The following is a 12,771-nucleotide window of genomic DNA, read 5'->3' as shown; positions in this document are numbered from 1 at the left end:
AGTTAATGTGACACCAGTATAAACAAACAGCGGTGGAAAAGTGTTGCCCTACCTACACAGGTTAGAGGTGCTACTTCCCCTCTATAGGTATATCACTACGTTTGGAGCAGGTGTAAGTAGTCTAGATGCATGTCCTGCACAAGCACCTATCTGGATTAGCCTAGAAACACGGGTATTGTATGCCGTACAGCTAAAATAGCATATGTAATAGAAGTAGTGTAAAAGTAGTGTTATAACGGACATAACTAGTAGGTTATATAATTTATTTAATGGATATTTCAACACAGGGGTTTGTTTTTAAATTTCTGATTATATTTGGTGTGGCTTTATCAATACAACTATTTAAGTGGGAGTACAAGTCACAGGCATAGATAGCATCTTTAGCAATGGGATCCTTCAGAGGAGGATTACAGCACAATTTATTTAGGCCATCAAGTAACTGAAGAAGATTCGCTTTGAGAAGTCCCTAAACACAGAGCTATATACAGGGGCAGCACCACCAAATTTAAAGGAAAATGTCACTAATTTATCATCTGATTTAACAAGGCATGATGATACATACAGAGATGTGGAAGAAGTGGCCATATTTATATGGACTTGATCAAGGGTATTGGGGTCCCTAGTAGGATGGTTAACTATCTGTGAAAGAGAGTTAGCATTTATAATGTCAAGGATATGCTGGACATGCTGACCATTGACAGCATACATCAGACAGTTTATTAATGGATAGGTGAAGTCCACAGTAGAAAGATGTTGGATTTAATAGGAACTTCAGCAAATGTGTTAAGATAGCTTTTATGTTTAGGCATGGAAAGTGTATACTAGCTCTGAAGTTGTAATTAGTCTTGTTTATGGTGATTTGGACTTCTAGGCATTCATATGAAATATAATATGTAAATTCCACACAGAGTGCAGTTATCAGAGCATGATGGTTTGCTGTTATATATAAAACGAATTGTAATACCCCTAATTCAACAAGCAGAAATGTTTTCCAAAATCTACTGTGGTCATTAATGTCTAACAAAATGTAACTGTGGTTGCCAAAAGCAACCAAGACATTGTTAACCATGTGTCAAATTATCAGTATTTTGCACACATCCAAACCAATTTCCAGAGGTGTGGTTGACCAAGTTTGCTGATGACAGCAAGCTGGGCAATGTTATCTGTTCATTCACTAATAGTAAACAGTTCCAGCAAGGGCTAGAATATGCACAGACCTGATGTAGTGAAAAGGGTCGCAAAATTAAAAGCAAAAGTGCAACAAAGTAGCAGCATTCAGCAAAAAAAAAAAAAGCTTCTGCCAATGCATGTTATACATGGTACTCTTTTTTTTTTTTTTTTTTTTTTATTCAGACAGATACAGTCATAATAATCCTCGATACTTATGTGGACAGCATTCTGCCATTCAGTCATCATAACCCCACCATAGTCAGGAAATCCTCGGCCAGGCTCAGTTAATTTCAGAGTGAATTTCTTCAAGATCCAGGGAGTCATTCTTCCACTGAGCTCTTCCCTTATTAGCTCCAATATCAAATATTGTGCTCCTACTCATCTGGGAAAGCCCCAAAGATATCTCACCAAGAAAATTAAAGGCCTTAAATCCTTCAAACATCCTGATAGATTATCATAATTCTCTTTTTACTCAGTAGCCTGCTGTCTGCTTCAAGGTGAATTGTGTTTTGCTTTATAGGCCACGAAAGATCCAGTCAGGGTTATGATGCTTGACCATGATAGTTTGGGGAGGTTATCAATATTAAGTGAAGGAAAAGGGTGATCAGATCTTTTGTGTGTGTCTATTTATGGCTAGGTGTCTTATGGTCCTTGTGAATGCTTTCCTATTATGCTCTTATGTTTGTAATTATGTACTGTGCATAAACCATTGCAAAACACGTGAATCAGTAATGAAAACTCTATTACCACAAGGTCCTTGGCACAATATGTCTGCTGATTTATGTGAGTCTCAGGACAAACACTACCTTGTTGTTGATTATTACTGTCATGATATAGAAATAATCTAGGTATACAGCCATGAGTGGTTAACAAATCAGTGGTGTAACTAGGGTAGGGAGAAGAGGCAGCAGCCCCATGATTGGCAGGTGCCAGTGATGTGGAAGTGCAGTATGGGCATTGTTTTATGAAGCCACATAGATTTTGTAGCTTCATAAATGAATGCCGATACCTTTGGGTTTTGCAGTCATGGCTGTAGCACTGAACTGCTCAGTGAGCTGTGATTTCAGTGACTGATCTCACTGTACCAAGCTACTTGTTGAGATGACTTTTATTTTGGTCCTTAACTTTGAGTTTTAAGTTGAGCGAGGCAGTAATTAGTGGAACTGCACACTGTGCTAGATAACATAGCTGTGGTTCTTCAAACTATAATAGCCAGGCTCAAGACTACGATTTCAAGGTATGGTCTACCTTCTGAACTCATTACTGCTGTCTGTAACCTTGAAGGTACAGTCTACCTGCTGAACTCATTACTGCTGTTTGTAACCTTCAAGGTATGGTCTACCTATTGATGTCATTACTGCGGACTGCAACCAGTTCAATAGGTATGGTCTATTTACTAAACTGGTTATAAACAGGGGTATCCAGTTTATGTCCAGTGAGTTTTAACAGTTTTTTACTAGCTATGATTTCACCCTTACTATGTCAAGTCCTCACAATCTGCAATTAAACAGTGAAACTAAGAAGGCAGTACAAACAGCTCATAGGAGATTACAAAGCTAACAACCCCAGGGGACCTTTTTAAGTCTGGCCTTGCTTCCTAAACACATCTGACAAGTATATGTAGGCTTGGGCATGGGTGGTCAAGCACAGACATAGGTGCCAGACCAGGGGTAAATTTCCAGTTCCCCAGCCACTAGTCACACTCATGACTGAATTGAGTTAGGGATGAACTCTGCCTCACTTGGAATGAAAGCCTGTTTCAGAGAAAGGATACTGTCTGAGACATAAACCTGTCCCTCCAACATGTCCTATTTATGTTGCTGATGATGTTTAGGTCCCTAGATCTAATGTTGTTTTGTGGATGTGTGACAAATCCATCAGCTTGGGATCAATAAATGCTTTGCAGGCCAGGCATAGATAGCCTCTCAGCAGTCTGTAGGAGACCTGAGTCAAGTATATGTCTTTGAGGTGGTCTGTGTAGGCATGTATCTCCCTTTTTTTCCATACCTGACTCTGCCTCTTCCCTTTCTGTACTCCCACCTCTCCTTCCTCCATTATTCACCTTTATTTCTTGATAGATTATCCACTTCTGGACCCTTGTGTATTGGCAATTGATTTTTTACATTCAGCTGCATTACCTCTTTCTTTTTCAATAATTTCTGTTATATTCAGTAGTCAGATTTATTCAGGTGCATTGCCTTTTTATCCTTTTGACTTTCTTTGTCAAAGTCTCTGTACAATGTTTAAATTGTTATACTGCTATTTGAGGTTTTTATCAAATTATATGTATTGTATATATCTCTGTGGAACTTTTCTCCCCAGGCCTCCACTGAAATGGGCAATTTTTGGCTCAGTGGACCTTCCAGGTAAACACATGCAATAAATAATTAAATAAATGTTGTTTATACCTGGTAGTTTTTCTGAGGAACCTCTGTGGATGCTCTATATTTTGCATATGCCTGGTCAAGTACATACCAAAAGGGGCCTTGTACTCAATGACTGGTCTGATGAGGGCTGTGTACAGTGGAACAATGACATGCCAGGTGCTAGATGCCATGACTTTGCAGTTGGGCAACATAGAATGATTTCCTTACTATTGTAGACACATGATGGTCAAAGGCCAGGTTACTGTCTACATGCATTCCCAAATCCCTGACCACTGAGTATAGTTAGATACTATTTGTATCTCTGGGGATTGTATGACTACAACTGTTTTGCAACTGTCTGAAAACTTGGTCCATCAGAGGCCCTTGATGCTGGCCCTGATTTCAGAGAAGTAGATGCCAAAAAGGCGTATCCCTAACACTGAGCCTTGAGGAACTCCACTGGTGACTGGACTTTCTGCAAAGCTAGACTATTCTATTTTAGATTCTTGGGTCCTATCTTTGAGCCATCTGGCTATCCAGCTGGTGACAAAAAGTTTTATAGCCAATTTTGTAAGCTTATCTACAATGTCTGAGTAGGGTATTGTTTCAAATGCTTTAGGCAGCTCAAGATAGGTTGTATGCACAGTTTTACCCTTGTTTATTGTTTCGATAAGAAGTCCACCAAGTTGAGTAGGCATGACATGCCCTTGATTAAATCAAACTGAATTGGATCTAGCGTCTGAAGGTTTTCTATGTCATTGTTTTATCATTTTATGGTAATTCTTTTCATGGCTTTGCATATGAGAGAAGTCTATAGGTCTGTTGTTACCTGGGTCCATACATGGCCCACCCTTGTGCAGAGGGATGACAGTTGTGCATTTGCTTGGCACAAAGGCTGTCTGGAGGCTATGGTTAAATGGTGATTCTAATGGTCACAATAGGTCAAGTTTAATTCTATTTAGGATGTTTCCTTTATTCTGTTAAGAAGGCATCCTGGGATATTATTGGAGCCCATCAATGAAGGATTTTTGGCCTTGGAGAGTGCATTGAGGAACTGTTCCCTAGTGATATTTGAGGGAGTTATGGTTGAGGGTATTTCCTTAGGGGTACATGCATGGGAGAGGGGAGTAAAATTTGTCAGCCAGTAGATTGGCTGTATCTTCTGGCTCAGTATATGTGGCTCCATTTACAATTAGTTCAGTAAATTGCTGTGTACTGCTTTTGAGGTTGTAACATAGGTAAAGAATACCTTGGGATTGTCCTTGTCTGACTGGCTATTTTTACCTCAAATCTGGCTTTAGTAGACTTGATTAATCCCCTGAATTGCTTGTTTAGACTGATGAGGAACTTTTTACCTTTCTGGGCATTGCACGTCCTAATTTTTGCCATAATTTTCTTTATTTATTTATATAATCTATTAATGTTGGGATTCCATCAGGGTGGCTTGTTTTTTTAATTTGCCCTGTGCTTATTCTGGGTAGGTATAGCTGTCAGTATGCAGCATTAACATGATTGTACATGGTATTCATTAAACAATTCTGCAGAGGTAACAGTGTTCTTATGATTTTGAGGGGGCTTAAAAATTTGCCAGGGTGTCAATTAATAGCAGGACGTTTGCCTTAGAATAATTCCTAAAAGTTGCAGGGTTAGCTGGGATCCCAGGTTTTATTTTTATTTCAAAGGACACAGCGTTCTGGTTTGACCTGACCAGTAAGGGTATTACACTAGTGGGGTTACAATGCTTTCCTATGTTTGTGAGGATCAGGCCAATGATGTTAGCACCCCTAGTGGGCATATGGGCTAGTTGGTTCAGGGTGTATGTGTTTACAAGTCAGGCATCAGTGGGCCTGCATGTTTGCGGTCATGGATGATTCCCAGTTTATAGTGGGGTAGTTAAAGTTGCTCATAAATATGGTGTTGGGTTGAATGGGGAGTGTATGTGTTTCCTGGGTCATAGAGGGGGACTTATAGCTTGCAAGAATCCAGGAAATTATAGAACCATCATCAGCCTAACTAGACTGATCTAAAAGGCCATGGAGCGGATTAGCATGAGCCTCATTAAGAAGGACGTTGGCAACCTCCAAATGCTTGATTCCACACAGTTTAATTTCATCAAGGGGAGGTCATGCCTGCTAAATTTGGTCAACTTCTTTGAGATAGTCACCAAAGCCATGGACGAGGGGAGGATGTTGCACACTGCCTACCTTGACCTGGCTAAAGCCTTCAATACTATTCCCCACCTGGGTATAATAGATAAACTCTCTCAACTAGGTGTCAATCCATATGTTACCAGATGGATAGCAAACTGGCTCACTGATAGAACCCACCTAGGCAAAATAGGGGAAGCCACCTGAAGCAGTCAACCCTTAATGAATGATGTACTCTAGGGATCAGTCGTGGGGCCCTTTTTGTTTGGGATATACTTTTCTGCGGTGGAGGCCAAATCCAGTGGGCTATGGCTGACCAAGTTTGGAGATGACTGTAAGCTGGGTGCTGTCATCAGTTCCCCTAGTGATGTGGACAACCTCCAAGAGGGTCTCACCCAAACATATGACTGGTGCCAGAAACATAGCCTCAAACTAAATGCCAAAGAATGCATCATCATCCCACTTGGGGAGAGTGACATCCCCATAAATTATCACATTAATAACAAGGTCCTAAGCACGCAATCAGTTGTGAGGGACTTGGGCACCCAGGTTGATAGGAAACTGACTTCTGATCAACATATTGCCTCCTTTGTAGGGAAAGCTTTCTACATGGCCCACCTCATTAGTAAGGATATCTCATCCAGGGGCAAGGTGGTCATAACATCAATGTATTCTTCCCTTATAAGACCCATGATATAGTACAATGCCCCTTTTGGCATGTACCTCACAAAGCACAAGTTGCAGCTGGAGACCACAGAGGTTCCTCACCAGGAGAATCTAGGGCCTCAAATATCTACCCCACACAGATAGGCTAAAGGCCCTGTCACTTTATTCAGTCTCCTGCAGACTCCTCAGAGGTGACCTCTGTCTGGCATACAAAGCAATCTCAGATCCCACCTTGATGGGACTGCTGCATATCCACAAGTCGAGCTCCACTCGAGTAACTTGCACGCGAGACCTGAACCTGGTCTGTGACATCAATAGGACTTGTTGGTGGGACAGATTTGTGTCCCATAGAGTCCCCCTTTTGTAGAATAGACTCCCTCTCCACATAAAGCAGAGTACCTCATTAACACTTTTTAAGTGCAACCTGGATAACTGGATGGGGAACAGAAAATACACCCCAGGGATTCCACCTATGTCCCTGCTGGACAGTGTCATAGGGTGCTGACTTGTTGGAACATGGGCTAAATTCTTGCCTAGGCTTGTAAGTGCCTCAGGGCCAATAGCCTAGTAACTTCCTATGATCCTATGTATTGTCAGGGGTTTGAATCCCATTCACAAATTGCAAATATATTACATGTTATGTTGATTTTACCAGTGTTATATATGAAGGCATTGTTATTACTTGTAATAAGTCACATTAGTATTCATCACACACAGTGTTGTACAGACATGTTCAATGGGTTGGAATGCATAATGTTTATGCTGACATATGTTGTTCACAGAATGAAAAGCATAAATGGGTTCAAACATGATTATTATCATGTGCATATCTTTGCTTTCAGATGACAAACCTTCCTAGGGGTGACAGCTTCTTCCCCCCAGGAAAATTATAGCATAATTGATGCTCTCCACCAACATGAAAGGAGACTCCAAGGCTGTTCAGGTGATTCTGTTTGTAGAAATGAAATCTGAATGGACCTCACCAACATGATCAATGCAGATGGAGACTACAACTGATCCCATGAGGCCTGTAGATGACACTGCTCAGACATGATTCTTCATGTAGCCAACAGAGTGACGCATTATGAGAGCTTGAGGAATGCCACTGGTGGTGGATGACCACTGATCCCCCCATGACATCACAATATTTGTGGCCTCACTCTTACAGCAAGAGAGGAGCATCACATCCCTGGTGGTGGGATTGAAGCTGGATTTCCAGGATGAACATGTATATCTTTCTTTCCATTACAGGAAATGTATATTGAGACAATCACTGCATATTGATGTAGCATGCATATTTATGTATTGCTGTTTTTGATTTACAGCAGCAGAGTTGAGGCCTGATCACACATAGAGCAGTCCAAATAACATTTGTAATGTTGTTTATATTAGTAGTCACAAGTCCTCCTACATCAGGCCTACACCAGGGATCGGCAGGTGAGTGTCTCTGTACTGTTGCTGTGACACTACCTTGTTAGTGCCTCCACCTCATTGCATGCCCCTGCTGTTTACTGTTATATTGCTGTTTCCTTACCATTTAACACTACAGGTACATCCAGTAGAGGTGCAAGCCACACACTATCAAGTGCAGAAAGACCAGGTATGTTACATTAACATTGACAGAGCTTTCAACAATATGTACCACATGCAATGCCTGACATTTTTGTTAATATTTGTCAATACAGGTTCATTTGGTGTACAGTCGCAATGTTCATCACATGAGTATTTGCAGCCCATGTTACTGTGTTGCATATGAGATGCTGTCAGTATTCATTTTGCTAAATACATGACTGTGCTGTCTTTCTCTTTACTTTCCCACTGCAGGATCCATAGTACAACCCACAACCTCTCCACAGCAATAGTCTGTCATTGGTATGGTGTTATGTATGTTTCATACCTGTCCTTGCTGTTAACCCTGTAGTTGACATCCATACTGTGTCCTTCTTACCATGGCTAGGTCAGTCTGCATCAACGTTGTCAAGTGCACATATGAGCGGTACATGTATGTCACACATTCTCTGTGTTTTAACTGTTCTCACCTCGTTAATGGTGTAAATAATGTGATCAGTAATGCTGTTTTTTCATGTATGTTGGCCATGCAAACAGATTACATACTTGCAGTTACAATGTCGTTCATGATGTGTCTCAATATGGTAGTATGGCCCGTGGCACAGGAGACCTTGAGTTGTTTGGACAGTCCATCCATGAGGTTGACAGTGATATTTCAGCAGATGTAGTCTCAGATGTGGAAATCCACTTGTCTAGTCATTCTGAGGATGCTGCCACAGTGGATGCTGAACAAGGTGAGGCCACTGACCAACACACCACAGCTGAGAGCACTGCTGCTGGCAGTTCCACACAACAACCAGAAACAGGGTGCCACTGTAGACATAGGCGAGCAGATGTTGTACATGGCCAGGTGTCAGAGGGTGTCCATCTCCTGCTGTAGACAAATGAATGGTCATAGCAATGGCATTGTTCAGACATCCATACACTTGCCTGTGTCACAGATTATATGGCACACCAGCTACTTTTCATGCATGAAGGACAAGAGCATAGATACAGTGAGATTATGGCTGCATAGGCTGTGGCGCAGTAAGTGTAAACACTGGCCTGTATGTTACTTCAGTGTTGTACTAATAGCAAGATTCTGCATTCCACGACTGTGCTCCACAGATTGCAGTTGACAGTCATGCTCATTCATCTCAACCCCCATCCATGTCTGTTGCAGAGAAACCAGGGCAAGATGCATATGTATGTGATCGGTGCAGGGTGGACTGTGGCTTGAGACATCAGCAAGGTCATCCAAGACTGCGTTAGAGGATGTCCAACAGAGTAGTACACATAGCTGGCTCATATCGTTACAATACCACTGTACTGTGATATGTGTTTTCTGAAATTAAAATGTTTGCATTATGTTCTGTGTGATTTCTCTGTTTTCATGTTATTATATTGTAGAGATATGTACTTGTAGCACGAATGTGTATCCCTTATTGTTTACCATGCCATGATACAACAAACTGAGTATGTATGCATACCTGTGTCAGTTGTGCTCTGAATTGATGGCCTGTGTTTTGACACATTTGCATATGTTCATGTTGGAATATGTTATGCTTGTGTTATGTCTGATGCTCAGTGTGTACATCTAGTCGGTACTTGCCATTAGATGCAATCTGTGTTGCTGTGGTGGGGCAACACCTGAACATCAATGTTCAAAATGTGTACTCCTGTACATGTGGCTTGTCATGACTCAAAGTTGTTGGTCAAATGCTGTCATGTTGCCTGGGCTGCACCTGTGGTCATACCCTACACTGCCTAAACTTGTGACTTCTGCACCCTATGTCTACCTGCTTCTCCTCTGATAAATATGGGATGTCCTCTTTAGACATTTGGGATCCTTGGGGTAGTTCACCCACACCTGCAGCTGGAAGACTGACATGTGCTCTGGTTAGCATGTTGTGCAATATGGCACACACTATTATCATCTGTGATGTCTTCTCAAGTATGTACTGCGGTGCACCCTGGATGTGTCCAGACATCTGAACTGAACTTTCAGTACACCAAACACATGCTCTGTGGTGTTTCTGGTTGTTGTGTGTGTTCCATTGTAGGCTTCCTGTGCAGGGTTTAATGGTTCATGGTACGGAGTCATTAGCCATGGCTCAAGTGGATAATCACAGTCACCTGTTGTGGGGAATAAAAATACTTTTGATCACAATGGATATTGCTGAGAAAGGTATCCTTAACTTGCATCCTAGCTGTGTTCCTGTACTTACTGAGTAGCAGTCCCTCAGGTATTTCACCTTGCTAGAATGCAGCTCTGAGTCTACCTTCCCTCCAAATGGCAGCATCATGAACACTTCCAGACTGTGTTGCCATGATGTTTGTTATGCTGCCATCTACTTTATACAAAACTTGGCAGTTGATGGATGGCCATCCTTTTCTGTTTATGTACTGGTCTGCTTCTGGATGTACTGGTGTCTTGATTAGGTATGTGTGTGCAATCTATTGCACCGAGTACATGTGTGAAGTTTTCAGTGTTATAGAACTGGTGCATTACAGTTCTCCACTCAGTGGGGGTGGATGGAAAGTGTTATGTAGTCATCCACCTTGCTGCATATTGCTTCCAAGAATTTTGCCAGGATATGACTGTCTATGATACTCCCACAGCATCCCCCATTTGTCTCTGGAATGTCTCAAATGCAAGTACACCCTGGGTGAGACACACTTTGGTTTCAGGAGGGATACGGTTTCCAAGCAGAGTCTGCACAGATGTATGGAGCATACATGTTCCAAGCAGCCTGCACCACTTGTCTGTCTTGCCAGTATCTGTTGATTATTTGTTGGTCTGACAACTGGTTTAGTTGCAGCCTTGCACTGACAGTTGCTGGCTGCCTTCTAGGATGCACAGCCACAGTCTCATTTATGGCTTGAATCACTGCTGCCAGTTGCAGTATATTAACAGCAGGTTGCATTTTTATATTTTTTATATATTTTTACAGTTTTGCTACAGATTTCACTATACTCTGTAGTACATGCTTGAACTCCTTGGCACCCAGAAAATATACACTAAGGATTTTAGAAATGGAGTCGGTGTGGCTGTTTGTCGCACTTGAGTTGCACTTTGTGCACACAATGTGTTTTGGAATCAGACTGACGTGAGGAATCCCTAATTATCCTACACTGAATACTTAAGTACTCGGTCTACTTTCAATGTGACTTCTGGAATCGCATTTGCAGCAGGTAATAGTCTTCCTTTGGCATGCTGCTGTGTCCACAAATAGCTTCCGCAAACTTTAGGGAATCTTTTTGTTCCAGTATGTGGATGGCAGTACCGTTCATTGGATCACAAATAGGAGCTGAATGCTGCTTTACATTTTTGGATGGAAATAAACATGAACCTATTTGCATGCTACTGTTACCGAAAGAAGTTCTCCAGATTAATCTTAGATTGGTATTATTAATCAACTCAAAAAGCAATCCGGCTTAAAAACAAACAATATATATTGAATGAAGATTTAAAATAAAAAAGCAAGGAAACTTTACTTAATAAAATATACCTAAAATCAACATGGTTACACATGGAGTGATATACTCTAGCTAAAATTCTTTATTTAGAAATTATTACCTAGACTGGGAAATCCTAAAAATGTATTAATGGCTAATACCATGTTAATTTCTTCTGCTATAACATTTATTAGTGACAGTGTAACAGTGGTTAGATGAAGGAGTTTATTGGACAAATTTTATTTTTCTTTGCATATGTTTTTTAGCAGTTTGATAGTTCCTGTGAAAGGGTAGAATTGCTAGATGGTAAGTCTGCTGATTATTTGCAGTTATATTTCCTTTTCTTCTGTAAAGATCTTATTGGGTTCCTTGAACTGCCGGAAAAAAATGTAAGAGAAATATTCAAAAGGTCTCTTACCACTTTTGGCTACTGGAGAGTTGTCTAAACATTTCGGCTCCTGAATGTGATATATTCACAACAGTAAATATACTTTAAACTATAAAATAGTAAAAACACTGAGACAGATGTCATCTCAACAGATATTTTACTTTAGGACTGGTATGAGAACAGCTATATTTAAAAAAGATCACTTTGAGCAGCACTGATTTTCTTAAAATGGCAATATGTACCACACCTCACCTATGAAAAAAAGGATAATGGACCATGAAAGAAATGACTTGGGTAAAAAGTTATGAATAACAGTCCCTAGTTGTGCTCAAGCACATTAACATTTGAAAGGATTTTGATCAAACAGTCTTTAGATAATATATTAAGTATTACTATTTCTAAAAATAATTAGTATTTGCTATGAATCTTGCTAAACATCAAAAAAATGACAATATTTTCAGTCCTACAGTCCAAGTTGTCAAATACCTCCTGCCTGGGGAATGCCTCAGAGGTAGCATAATAACTCTGCCTTATCTTGATATCTAGATAGGAGCTAAATCTGATATGTATCATTTTCTCAGGCAGTGGTCCTGGAGTGGGATCTGTAATCTCAGGGCTTTCACTTCTTAATGGGTCTTCCTCCAACTCAGGGGCCTATGCAACACAAACTTTTGTCATATCATCTCTGTGACAGAGTGTCTTTATTTTGCTATCTCTGTTCTTCTTCCTTTTCTTGGAACATCATTGATGGATCACAGAGTCTTGTTTGGGTTGTTATATAGAAATGGCATCCATTCTATTTAACCAGAACACCTCTAGTGTTTGAACAATGTGGGAACATGGTGTCTCAGCTGCTCATGGTACAAAAGCTTCATATTGTCTCTGTTCTTTATCCACTGGGTGTAATATTCTTATCATACCTGGAACAGCACAAAAACGAAGAAAGTAAACACAAACGACCAACTGAAGCCAAGAAACCAAAAAAATGTGGTCCACAGCAGAAAGAAGGTAAATAAAAGTCCAGTAG

The sequence above is a fragment of the Protopterus annectens genome, chromosome 10.part0 (assembly GCF_019279795.1).
Source record: "Protopterus annectens isolate FY-2018-M chromosome 10.part0, PAN1.0, whole genome shotgun sequence".
NCBI lineage: Eukaryota > Metazoa > Chordata > Ceratodontiformes > Protopteridae > Protopterus > Protopterus annectens.
This window is presented reverse-complemented; position numbering follows the sequence as displayed.